At 40.1% G+C, this 11542-nt stretch overlaps 1 protein-coding gene across 1 annotated transcript in view; it reads right to left on the bottom strand.

Annotated features, from left to right (window-relative positions):
* kmt2cb (lysine (K)-specific methyltransferase 2Cb) overlaps window positions 1-10485 on the bottom strand; it is an 81699-nt gene extending 71214 nt beyond the window's left edge. Inside the window, exon 1 of the mRNA XM_037083832.1 lies at window positions 9494-10485. The gene's annotated coding sequence lies outside the window, so the exon portion shown is untranslated. The remainder of the gene's footprint in view (window positions 1-9493) is intronic.
* Between the last annotated feature and the right edge of the window lie 1057 nt (window positions 10486-11542).

The raw sequence follows: 11542 nt of genomic DNA on the forward strand, positions 1-11542 counted from the left end.
ACACACACACACACACGGTGTTTACATTTTTTTTTGTTAATTATAGTCATTTGGAGATTCAAACAAATCAAATGCCAGATGAGTGGCAGAATACAAAGGAAAACATGAACGAATTAGTGCAGAAATATAAGAGATGCAGTGGTCTTTAGAATAAAAATGACTTGACTCTTAAGCCGGGGCCTTCACAGTCATCGAGGATCAGCATCAGAACATCACATTTGGGAATATCTTTTGAAACAGTGATGTTCATCCATCCTCCAGAAGGCGCTAGCACAGGAGCTTGCAAATCCATGCAGCACTTAAGATCTTCTTGGAGTTAGCCGTGCAGTGATAAAAAAAAAAAAAAAAAAAAAAAAAAAGGTGCATTACGTAGTTTTGGGAAAGACATTTTAATCAGAAGTGAAAGTTTTGTTTTGTATTGTAAATAAGCAAACTCTTTGTTTTCATGACTGAATAAATGGAATAAACAAACCCTTAAAGAGCATTTTCAAATTGTTTTACTTTGTTTACATGTGGCGGACCCTGCCACCTTTCTAGCTTCAAACAGTGAGGAAAACCTCTGAAGAAGCCTTGTTTATTTTCAGAACTCCACAGTGTCACTTTAATGTTGGTTTTTACTTTAATTTGTCACTCATCCTCAGCTTTTCTTTACATACAGTGGTCAGCACGAACAGATGCTACGTGTCCATTTCAAGATAGGACAACACCTTACAAAGCACTTTGTTAATTTGTCTCCAGTTTTGTACATGTGTCATGTATTACACATGTCATGACACATGGATGAGACAGTTTCACAAAACAATCTACAATATTAAAATAGCAATAAAACAAGCAAATGCCCTGAGATTAAAAGGCAAGGGGAGTAAACTGAAGTCAACAAAACAACAAAAATGTAGGAGAGAAAAGGGAAAAACAAGGATAACACCGAAGTGTGTTGTTTAAGAGAAAACAAGCACTGCAAGTACAGAGTAGTTATTGTCAGGAGAAGCTCACCAACATGTTTCCCTTTTTTTCATTATATTTTAATAAGCATCAACATTGGATGTTGTGCATTCACAAAAAATACAAAAAAGGAGAAGAATGGGAAGTGAAATGATTACTATGTATAATTTCACACTGAATCAGTCGATGTCAGGTGCAAACAGAGTAAAAATGAACTAAATCAAGCATGTTGCCCCATTTAAAGAGAGTAACTCTTGCTTGCACTTTTCAAGTTTAATAAATAATCTTAGCATCTCTTAATTTCTCAAATAAACAACAAGTAAAGTACACATTAAGCCGTTTGTTGGTGAGCAGGATGGTCCTTTTTTTGCTGTATGACCCTTTGTTAGTATAGAATTGGGTAATTTCAGAGGCAATTTCAGCAATTCCGCTTCAAAAATCAGTACACAAAGAAGGTTTGTTTGAGTCGAGTTTAGATCGTCATTCATCACAGAATCGATCATCAGCTTTATTTCATGACATGGAAAGAGCATCCTCAGTAATTATTCAGACCAATCGATTCATCTTGATCATCCGTTGCAGTTAAACGTAGCGCTGCACATTATCAAAAGTCTAAGTGAGGTCAGTTGTGCTGCCTGATGTTAAGCATGAGTCACCGTACGTACGGGTGTCACTTTCTTAATTATGACCTTTGAGTTGGTGTATGTTTACACGTCCAACCACCATTGACCTAATTACCTCAAACCACACAAAGCTGCTGTTTACTGTTGTCGTGACACTCTCGTCGTCCTGATTCCTGCGCTTGTGGTTGATGCAGACCTGCTGACCTAGACTCAAGGCTTTGATTACCATCAGTGATGACTCCATACTTAAAGGGTACATTCACCCATTTTCTGCTCACCACTATAGTGATAGTTTGGTTTGTAGTCCACAAAACATTTGTGGTTGCTGCAAATAATTTGCTTCTCTATGTGTGGATTTTCTTCAGTTTGACATATTTGTTTTCACTTCCTGTTCAAAATCATTGTATGCCATTTTTATAGATGCCATTTTTAAAATCGTCATGGTCACACGAAAGATGGTGCTAAGCTATTTAATTGTCTCAATAACTCGTGACAGCGTGATAGTGAGCCAGGATCCATGATACCAGGAACCTGAAACTGAAGCAGCTGAATAGAATTCAGACTTTCACACTCATATTATTTTCATCTTATCACTTGTTACATCTAATTGATCCATGACCTAGGTCAAATTTTCATTTTCATTTTCAATTTTCAGAACCACATGAAAAACAAGAGAATAACTGGGCTTTTTTCACGCTACAAGAAGTTCCCATTTTGTATTTGCGGGTTGCTGCTGCTTTTAAGTGCTGTCCTTGCATGTATAATATGGGATCTATTTTACCACTATTATATTTATAATCTTAGTTTCACATGAAAAAATAATACATGGCAACTCATCCTGAAGTTTTTTACTGAAATACAAAAATGTTCATTTGTGTCAAAACAGACAAAAATGGTAAACGTAAGGTATGTATCACATTTCTTGTCCTAGCAACCATTCAACACACTTTACAGCATTCACCCATTCACACACACACTCATACGACCCGCTCATCAGGAGCGATAGCCATTCATACGAGCTCATTCTCATTGTGACTCAGCATCTTGCCCAACACGTCAACATTTTGACTGCAGCAGCAAGGAACTGGACGACCGGCTCCCTGCTGGACGACAAAAGACCAGTTTCTTTTTCACAGGCCATCATTTTTATCAACATATTTATTTAACACATGTAGAGCCCATCCAATATATCGGTTGGCTGATATTATCGGTTGATATCACAGGTGTAGGTAGACATCGGTATTATTTGTCCGATACGAAAGATGCCTGTGGGAATGTATTATTATTGAATTCCCAGTGAAGTTTATTGTTTCAGTAAATTGATGTCATTTTGGACGATAAGATATACGGTTAAACTGTAAAATATCCTGTCACTGTTACATATTTTTTCAGTATATAGCACATTATAGTATTTTAAAATCACATTTAAGGGAGCATTATGAAAAATGTGTGTATCGATATCATACTTTACTTCTTACGTACTTACTTACAATGATAAATTGTCTACAGTATCTACAGTTTACAGGCATTTTTAAAAAGCTGTCTGTACTGTAATAAAGACGAGTATACCTGACCACCCGCCTTCAGTTTTTACAGTTACTGTTAGTTGTTTGCACTGTTTGTCCTTATTTTTAACTTTATGTGTCTTCTTATAAACCATTCTGTGTTTACAGTGGGCACAGAGTCCTATTGCTTGCATGTGTTACACATAAATGGCTAATAAACCTGAATAAAGAACACTTTTGATATATTACAGACAGAGGGCAGCATGGCTCTATTTTTTATACAGCACTGGGCGATGAGATCAGATCAAATTGCCCATTACAACTCAACATGAAAAATGCAGTCTGCCTGTCCAACATCTCTCTTTTCTATCTCTTCATCAAATTGTCCGAGCGACGAACAGCCTGTGGTAAACCCTTCTGAGCACATTCTGTCTACATTCCTGTTCGAGACTATCCCCAAGTTTTCACACTCCTCTGCATGTCTTTACAGTGTTAATTAATGATGTAGGTTTGTATAATTATTCGCAGATAAATGTGTTTTAATACAATAAGTCATTTCAGCAAAATAAAACACAATTACATGCTGAGTGGATAAATGCTCAAGGAGCTCTCTTTTTTTTCTGGTTGCTGGATTTAATTGATCCCCTTCGGCTATCAGCATTAAGGACTAATTTTCGACAGAATACTGAAGCACTGTGACTGAGGAGATAAAACAGGCTTTTTCCAGGCTAATGACCTGCACTTTGCCAGCCATGCGAGCCATCATGTGGGTGTTAAGTCTTGAAAATACAGGGAATCTGCTCTTGCATTCCCACAAAATAATTGGTTTCTGTTTACGTTGGCATCCTTGCGGTAAATTTGAATTCATGCTATACATGCAGTTTACTGATCATTATACTCAAACGCTGACATTGGTCGTTAGGTCGTGCATTCATGAAGCAAGGAATACCTGACGAGCACGTCCGCATGTATAAAAGCTGTGGTCTGACTCACACATCAGATCATTATTTTGCTTGAAAACAAGGGGAAAAACAACAACAACAACAACAACAACAAACTGCTGATAACGAGTTTCAGGATGACAACGACCTTCCTTTTCAGTTTCCCTGTATATCATCTATCAGAGGCTTTTAAAGACAGAGTACTGATACTGCTCAGGGCAGGGCAAGAGGCAGCTGCATAGACACTTTCAGAAGAGCAGGACAGACAGCTGCCAGGTGAGCAGATGGAACTTATTAGTATAATAGAGGAGACAAGAAACATGAAACCAGCTGCTGGCTGGATGGGCTCTTTGTCTGCCCGACGAACAGGTATTATAGGATTCAGCTCATAACGATTCACTGCACAGCCAGATGATTATTATCTTTCCATAGTTGCATGCAGAAGCCCATCTCCAAATTTGAGTATGTTGTAAAAATTAGGCTCAGTGTGAGCGCTGAAAGAACCGCAGAGAGTACACAAACTTCAAAAGGCTCCAGGAAAGGGAGTCTGTTTTAATCTTTAATTTTCAAAGAGATAAAATGTTTAAATATTTCAGGGACAAATTTGCATCATAATTTCCTCTGACAACTGGGAGTTTAAACTCGGTGTGGAATGACTGTTACTTACCTTTTTTTAGAGAGGGGTTTTTCATCACGGTCTAATTAAAGAACCGAAATGTGAACTTTCAAGAACAAAACTTGCAGAAAGGACTTTGTTTGATTGTGGCACATTAAACAGGCAAAACTGGATAAGTGGACGTGAGAGAGAGAGAGACAGAAAGAAGGAATCTGTCTCCTTTTTTCCTGGCCACATCTCAGAAATCAAGTCTTTGGTCTTGACAAGCTTTGAATAAAGTGGATTGTGCGTTTTTTTCTTTTTAGGCCTTGAGTTAAATTAGAAAGTGCACCAAACGAGCTGGGATCTTATCAAACTCTGAAGACGCCGGAAAGCTGCGAAAAGGAGTCAAAATCAATCAGTAACAGTAATTATCAGATCACAGATGAAGAGACACGCGGAGGACTGACAGTCAGGTAATGACCCTCATTTCACTGATGTTACGTAACTCGGTACATGTAGTCTTGTACTGCACATAAGTACAGTTTTGAGGTATTTTTACTTTACTTGAGTATTCACATTATCTACTACTTCTCTATGGCATTACATTTTGGAGGTAAATATTGTACTTCTACAGCTTTTATCTCATATCTTTGACAGTTACTGTGAGGATAGCATGTTGCATCAAAGAAAGCACATTTTCAAATTAATCGGATTAAAAATGACACTGACTTTCAATACTTAAAGGATAACTTCATCAAATTTGCACATTAAGGGTCTTACTCTTTAGAGTGTGACTAAAATGTGACAAAATAATATAAACCTGTTGTGGCTCTAGAGGAAGCTGCATGTAATCTGATACATTCCATCCAGTGAGGATACTCAATGTCTAAGTTGCATTGTGGGTAATATAGGCATCAGGTTTTGAGAAGGAAGAAGAACGCTCTCTCAGGTTCTGCTTTATTGATTTTGATCATTTGTTTTTTAAACTGTCAATAACAACACCAGATTTGGAGTTCAGTGCTCGACCAGTGGATTGCCTTTTCAAAACGTGGCACCTACATTACCCACAGTTCAATTGAACCACTGAGTGACATCACTGGAGGAAATCCATCAGATTGAATGCAGTATCATCTGGAGCCACAAAAGGGCTTTTTTTTGTTACATATGCAGATGACATCACAGAAGTATGCACACCGTGAACAATCATCTTTTATCTCGTTATCACTTTTTACTTCATGTGGAGTTTGTGTTATGAAAGGTATTTTCACATCATTGCCATTTTCATTTCCACTGAGCTTGATAGGAGTCTACATTTCCTGTGTCCTTTTAAGTACCCTAATTTGTTAAATCAGCTGTAGTTGTTTGTGAACTTCACAGACTTTCTGCACAATCATTTTGCTGAGGGCGTCCACATCTTTCACAAGCAAATGCACCGGGATGCTTTTAGATTGAAAGTCCTGAATACCAGCTCGGAAATATCGATTTCAGATTTCGCAGTGAATTTCAGCCTAATCCAATAAAGTTACACAGCATTGTGGGTAATGTAGGCGCCAGGTGTATGAAAAGACAGTCCACTTGTCTAGCAATGTGCTCTTACAATGCTGTAGGACAAAGTCATTACAGCCGAATGAGAAATCACCTTTTTTATTCCACGCGTTCTGATTCCTTTGCAAAACCTGGTGCCTACATTACCAACAATGCAACTTAGCCATTAAGTTACATCACTGGAGCCACAAAACGCTTTATGCTACTTTTTTCATGTATGCAATAGTACACCCCAAGACCTGTAAACACACTTCAATGTGTAAAAATGGTGCAGTGACCCTTTATATATATTATTGCCAGAAAAAAAAACTTTTGATACTTAAGCATATTTGATACTAGATACTTAAAGACTTAGACTTTTACTAAAGTATGTTTTGTATGAGTGACTTTTCCAGAGTAATATTTGAGCATGATAGATGACTACTTTTTACAACAAAAAAAATCACTACGTATATCTTAATAATTGACTGCATTTAAAGAAAGAGGAGGCTGTGACTAGTTTATTTTATCACTTTGAACCACACCAGTGTCCTCTACTTTTGAACCCTTTCTTCATGAGGTTGGGTTGACCTTTGCTGGTCCTTTCTACCATGAAGGAAAATCGATTGCGTCCCAGAATTATTTTTGAACTGATATAATAAAGGAAAATTAATCCCTGCTTTTGCGAAGACGAAAAAAAAGGGGGCGAAAAATTGAATTGAGGCAGTGGAGGGATTTGCTATTCTTCTGACTTTTGTGCAAGCTTTAATGTATAAAGGCCTCTGTGTGCAGTCCCTACTTGATGAACAATTATATTGCCCATGGCTGGAGGAGCTAATTAGAATCTATTTATAATCATAGGGGAATATATCCAAAGAGCTACGAGTGTGAGGAGGATAGTGAAAGAGAGAGGGGGCTAAGGAGAGAGAGAGAGTGAGAGAGAGAGAGTGAGAGAGAGAGAGAGAGAGAGAGAGAGAGAGAGAGAGGTGGGGGGGGGGCATCATAAAACCACCCGGCATGCTGTGATATCTGAAACCAAAGAGCCAGACAAAACCAAATTAACAGGTTTCCACAGCAAAGATAGAGTTGCCTTCTTTTCCTTCAGTCTGAAGAGGATCAGCAGTTTACAGCACATTTGTGACTTACAAGAAGCCTTGAGTAACACAAGGGCATAAGCGATGTGATGAAGAGGAATCACTTGATCTTCAAGTTATAAGTTTCAGAAAACTTCTCATGGCAGCTCTCAGTAGTCAAGTCTTATGTAAAGCTCTCAGGGGCCAGTTCAGAGAGCCCTCTTATGAGGACGAGAGGAACAGAGAGCGAGGAAAGCAAAATGCTTTAACCTCACTATCACAACTCATTTGTCAAAATATTATTAAGACACTTTTCATATTAAAACAGAGGAGATTGTAATTCTGCTCTCAGGCTAACCTCCATTTGCACCCAGCGGTTGCGTCATCAAAAATGTCTAACCAGCAGCTGGCTCTGCTTCACCACTATGTGCAAAACGGAAAAAAAACAAACAAAAAAACCAACCCATGACCACGCTGGCAGCTCTCCGCAGGCAGCCACTTATGTTTATGCAGTGATATGAACCAGAGCAGACGCAAAGCAGCGAGCTCAATGTGGACCACCCATCATCCCACTTAAAGGAAGGCATTAACAGTGCCAGTCTGACCGGAGCTGCGAAGCGCCTGACGCACCCGGTCAGATGCTCGCTGACAAAATGGGACACAAGCATGGGCAGACAGGTCGATGCACTGTGCTTTAGTCGCCATCATATTAGTCTTTTTGGCTCGGATGAGGAAACGCATTCTCTCGGCTGGTGTTTATTTAAAGGGTGAGGGATACGAAAATAGTACAAAACTGAAACAGCCTCTGATCCACTTAAAACAACCTGAGCTGCTCTATAATGAGCCGCTATTGATTGATGTGACAGGATGAAAACATCTGACCAGCATAGGAAATGTGACGTTCTTATTTATTACGCATTGGACACCCTTCACTGCTCCCCTCTGTCACATCATCCCCGTGTTGTCGTCTGTGCCTCCCCGCTCCTGCTTTTGGAAAAGCAAAGCGCTACAGTGGGCTCCCTCACCGGCACACCCAAGAGGCCTTATTAAAGCCTAGGTTAAATCCCACTCTGCTTGGTCCTACACTTCATACTTGTATCCACTCTGAGAGTTTCTTTAATATCCTGGATTCTCTGCAGCACTCGAACTCCTCAGAGACACCATCTCACAGCAACTGTAGAGGTACAGCAATCCCTGTAGTGCTACAACGAGCCAAGGTGTGATGCTTCTCTGCTTTTGCTCTGAATACCCCGAGGAGGGAAGAACAGCAGGCCACCTAAGGCTCGTCTGGCTCGGGTCAGAGATTATTTCACCTCATTATGTGTTATTAGGAGCTGTTGTTCTATTCCACGCAGCTGCTTTTTCAATTGAAGGAGGCAAACAATTGTTGTTGCAATCCCACGTGAACCTTCAGCACACCCCTCCTGCGGCGATTCGCTCGCTCGTGAAGAACTGCAACAGAAAATCTTCCACGTCGGATGCTTTTGTTTCAGCGCTATCTCCCGCATCTCCGACCAAAAAAACCCACCATTTGGGCGTATGGAGCCATGAAGCGGCCGCTTTTTTGCCGCATAAATCAGTTGCCTGACTCAGATAATGCCTCGTGGAATCTCTCAAGCTTGCAGCAGCAATAGAGGAGATGAATTCAAGTTCCCATATAAACCCGGGGGGAAAAGGGTAGTGGGCTGTGAGACACCAGAACTGATGCTCTGTCCTCAAGCCATATCGGGGAGTGAAGTGAATGTGACAGAGAGGATTGAGGTGGGTTTAGCTTCAGAGATCCCAGGCCTGTTGACATAGTGGACTCTCACTTCTTGCAGGGAAGAGTAGAGGCGATGGGAGCAGGCGATTCAGTCACCAAGAATTCCCTTTGAAGTCTACTTTATGTGGAGGAGTTTCAGGCATTGGCAGTAATCATCATATGTGTGTGTGACAAAACCCTTTTAATGCCCTGTTGGATGGATTAAATCCCTGGCACAGGCACGCTCACGCTCCCTCAAGCTGAGCGGTGACCAACATTAAAACATTAGTTTCACGTTTGAGAACTTCAAATGGAAGGCAGTTAGCCAAGGTTAGCCTAAAGACAGGAAATGAGCTAGCCTAGCCTATTAGCTTGTTGTTCAGTCCATTTTTATATATAGTGTAGTTTACGTGCTATTTGGGCATGTGATTGTGTGGCTTGGTCTTCTGTTCCTGTCTTTTCTGTCTCCCTAAGGAAGTAAGGGTCACTATGTCACTGAATCTCACTTTGGATGTATTGAAGTCAATGGGAAATGCTCAGAGAAACCTTTGGTGCTCCAGCTCATGCAAATCTTCTCCAGCAGCAGCAGCGGCAGCGGCAGCAGCTGTGGTGACTCCAGCAGTCATCAGCCTTTCTCCAGAGGAAAAGGGATTAACTTTTAATACACGAGTGTGGTGCTGCTGGTGCTGCTGGTGGGTGGTGGTGGTGGTTCACGGCTCGTCCAGCTAGCATCCGTTCAGGCAGCCCACGAAAAAGATGGATCTCCAGCGGCTAGCTCATGACTACATCCCATTTCCTGCTTTCTTTCTCTCTCTCACACACACACACACACAATACAAACACACACACACACACACACACTGCTGCAGGCTTCACACTGGGTGTTTTGGTGGAGGTAGCCTGAAAACTGGCAGACATACTGTACACGCAGGGGTTAAATTTCGGAAAAGCCCCCAGGGGTCGGCTTCCAGCATCTACACATAATACGTAATAAAGCCGGTGGCTGTTACGTATATACGAGCATTATGTTTTTTTGTTTGTTTGTTTTTGGGGGGGAGGGTGGAGGGTCGGTGCTTTTAATGACAACTTAATGCCTGCTGAGTTTCTCCGAGTGAAGCCCCCCTCCCCAAGAAAATAAACTGGGAATAAACACAAACACAGCCCTTTTAATTGGGAACGCTTGGGTTCCTCTTTGCTAGAGCAAGAGCTCCCCCTGCTGGCTGACACAACAGAAAACACACACACACACACACACACACACACACACACACACACACACGCACACAAGTGTTTACATTTTTTTTTTAGTTAATTATAGTCATTTGGAGATTCAAACAAATCAAATGCCAGATGAGTGGCAGAATACAAAGGAAAACATGAACGAATTAGTGCAGAAATATAAGAGATGCAGTGGTCTTTAGAATAAAAATGACTTGACTCTTAAGCCGGGGCCTTCACAGTCATCGAGGATCAGCATCAGAACATCACATTTGGGAATATCTTTTGAAACAGTGATGTTCATCCATCCTCCAGAAGGCGCTAGCACAGGAGCTTGCAAATCCATGCAGCACTTAAGATCTTCTTGGTGTTAGCTGTGCAGTGATAAAAAAAAAAAAAAAAAAAAAAAAAAAAAAGGTGCATTACGTAGTTTTGGGAAAGACATTTTAATCAGAAGTGAAAGTTTTGTTTTGTATTGTAAATAAGCAAACTCTTTGTTTTCATGACTGAATAAATGGAATAAACAAACCCTTAAAGGGCATTTTCAAATTGTTTTACTTTGTTTACATGTGGCGGACCCTGCCACCTTTCTAGCTTCAAACAGTGAGGAAAACCTCTGAAGAAGCCTTGTTTATTTTCAGAACTCCACAGTGTCACTTTAATGTTGGTTTTTACTTTAATTTGTCACTCATCCTCAGCTTTTCTTTACATACAGTGGTCAGCACGAACAGATGCTACGTGTCCATTTCAAGATAGGACAACACCTTACAAAGCACTTTGTTAATTTGTCTCCAGTTTTGTACATGTGTCATGTATTACACATGTCATGACACATGGATGAGACAGTTTCACAAAACAATCTACAATATTAAAATAGCAATAAAACAAGCAAATGCCCTGAGATTAAAAGGCAAGGGGAGTAAACTGAAGTCAACAAAACAACAAAAATGTAGGAGAGAAAAGGGAAAAACAAGGATAACACCGAAGTGTGTTGTTTAAGAGAAAACAAGCACTGCAAGTACAGAGTAGTTATTGTCAGGAGAAGCTCACCAACATGTTTCCCTTTTTTTCATTATATTTTAATAAGCATCAACATTGGATGTTGTGCATTCACAAAAAATACAAAAAAGGAGAAGAATGGGAAGTGAAATGATTACTATGTATAATTTCACACTGAATCAGTCGATGTCAGGTGCAAACAGAGTAAAAATGAACTAAATCAAGCATGTTGCCCCATTTAAAGAGAGTAACTCTTGCTTGCACTTTTCAAGTTTAATAAATAATCTTAGCATCTCTTAATTTCTCAAATAAACAACAAGTAAAGTACACATTAAGCCGTTTGTTGGTGAGCAGGATGGTCCTTTTTTTGCTGTATGA

The sequence above is a fragment of the Acanthopagrus latus genome, chromosome 21, assembly GCF_904848185.1.
Source record: "Acanthopagrus latus isolate v.2019 chromosome 21, fAcaLat1.1, whole genome shotgun sequence".
Taxonomy (NCBI): domain Eukaryota; kingdom Metazoa; phylum Chordata; class Actinopteri; order Spariformes; family Sparidae; genus Acanthopagrus; species Acanthopagrus latus.